Source organism: Rousettus aegyptiacus, unplaced genomic scaffold (assembly GCF_014176215.1).
Source record: "Rousettus aegyptiacus isolate mRouAeg1 unplaced genomic scaffold, mRouAeg1.p scaffold_m13_p_14, whole genome shotgun sequence".
In the NCBI taxonomy this organism is placed as follows: domain Eukaryota; kingdom Metazoa; phylum Chordata; class Mammalia; order Chiroptera; family Pteropodidae; genus Rousettus; species Rousettus aegyptiacus.
In genome coordinates this window covers 34,231,736-34,234,257 of record NW_023416289.1, presented here as the reverse complement: position 1 = coordinate 34,234,257, position 2,522 = coordinate 34,231,736, and positions in this window count along the sequence as shown.

Genomic DNA, 2,522 nt, shown 5'->3' with positions numbered 1-2,522 from the left:
CTATTTTTTTAAAGCAAATTTTTTTAATTTTCTTTTTTTTAATTTTTATTTTTTAAAATTAAGTTTATTGGGGTAGCATTGGTTACTACAATTATATAATTTTCAGGTGTACATTATTATTTTACATCTGTATATTCTATTGTGTGTTTACCACCCAAAGTCCAGTTTCCTTCAGGTACCATATATTTGATCCCCTTTACCCATTTCACCCTCCCCCTACCCCCTTATATTTGACCCCCTTTACCTCGTCTACCTCCCCACTCCTCACCCACCCCCTACCCTCTTGTAACCATTAGACTATATTCCATGTCCATGAGTCTCTGTTTGGTTGTCCTGTTCATTTGTTGCTTTTAGGTTTATATCCCACATGTAAGTGATATCATGTGATTTTCAACTTTTTCTGTCTGGCCTATTTCATTTAGCATGATTATCTCAAGGTCCATCCATGTTGTTGCAAATGGCAGTATTTCATCTCTTCTTATGGCTCAGTAATATGCCATTGTAAGCAGGGTAAGGGAGATAAGAAGCAAAGCAGGTATGGATTGTTCTTAAAATAAGAAAGCTTCATGGAGAAAGTAACCTTTGAGCAGAGACCTGAAGATGGTGAAAGACCAAAGAAACCAGTTCCTCTTCAGGATCAGACTGTCAGAGATGAAAAAGAAAGGTATAAACAGTTTCATGGAGCCTTCAGTGGAAGGTTCTCTGCTGAGTATTTCAACACTGTTGGCTCAAAAGAAGGATGGACACCCTCTTCCTTTGTGTCTTCGCGGCAGAACAGAGCAGACAAATCTGTTCTTGGTCCTGAGGATTTTATGGATGAAGAGGTATTTGGACTTTAGTGCCCTGTACATCAATAGATTCTTGTTCACTGGAGTAGTGTCTTATGCTGGGGCCAGTTTCTAAAGTCAGGAGTGTAAGGGGAAAGTCACATACAGGTGCACCTTTGAGATACTACAAATTGGTTCCAGACCACTGCAATAAAGCGAGTCACATGGGAAAAAAAAATACACACACACACACACATACACACACGCCACAGCTTCTTTAGCCAATCGTTTATCGTAGGACACTTTGGTTGCTTCCAAGTTCTGGCCACTGTGAATAATGCTGCTATGAACATCGGTGTGCAAATATCTTTTGGATATGGATTTTCAAGGCTTTGGGGTAAATACACACTAGAGGGATTGCTGGATCATATGATAGATCAATTCTTGGTTTTTCGAGGAATCTCCATACTGTTTTCCATAGCGGCTGCACCAAGTTGTAATCCCACAAACAGTACACAAGGATTCCCTTTTCTCTACATTCTCACCAACACTTGTTGTTTGTTGATTTTTTGATCATAGTCATTTTGACAGGTGTGAAGTGATATCTCATTGTGGTTTTAATTTGCATTCCCCTGTTGATCAGTGATGTTTAGCATCTTTTCACGTATATGTGCTTTTAGAATTTCAAATTTTCTTCTCTATGAATAGAGTCCTATATTTCCTCAAATGGAAGATGCTGTCCACTGTGAATGAATCATTATTATAGAGATCATTAAGAAAAATAAATTATAGTCAATTAAACTATAACATGCCATTAACTTTAAGAGGCAACTCAATTTCTGAGATGTTATAATAAATAAAAAAAATAAGATAAGAAAAAAATGAGAAAATGAGCAAAAAATTAGCACATCTTAAAATTGAAAACATACATTATTGGCCCTAAACAAATGTAAAGTCCAATGCACTCTTACAAACTGTGCCCATCTGTGAATGAATGGCAGGTCTCCCCACCCACAACACATACAATCTACCCAGTGGTGGACATTTATCACTCAGCTAAGCTCTGTAGTGGACAAGTTGTTAGCAAGACTTCCTGTGTGAGTGATACGATGAAATCCCTGATGTCAAGATGACTGCTGAGTTTCACTGTTGACTCATCTTCTCACTAGCCCCATATCCATGTGAAATAGGAGGCCAATAGGCTGTGGCAGAGAGAATTTCTGGGCAATTCCCAAGAAACCAAGACCCCATCTCTGAAATTTCCACTTTGAAGTGTACCTTATGGCTTACCTACAGGCAAAATAGGACAGAGAAGAAAATGCTGCATTAGTCAGGCAGGGTCCTCCTGGAAAACAGAACCAATGATCATATTTCCATTTACCTAGTATAAGGAACTGACTCGCACAATGGAGGCTGAGAAGTCCAGATCTACGAGAACCAATGGCATAAGTTCCATTCCAAGTCTAAGTCCAAAGGCATGAGCAGACTGATGTTCCAGTTCAAAAATAGGCAGAAAGAAAGAATTATTTCTTACTTAGCCTTTTATTCTATTTAGGCCTTCAACTGATGGGGTGAGGCCAACTGACATTAGAAAAAACAATCTATTTTACTCAGTCCACACATTCAAATGTAACTCTCACCCAGAAACACCTATACAGACACACCCAGAATCATGTATCACCAAATATCTGGCACCCCCATGACCCAGTCAACTTGGTACATAAAATTAAGCATCACAGGTGCTTTTTAATACAT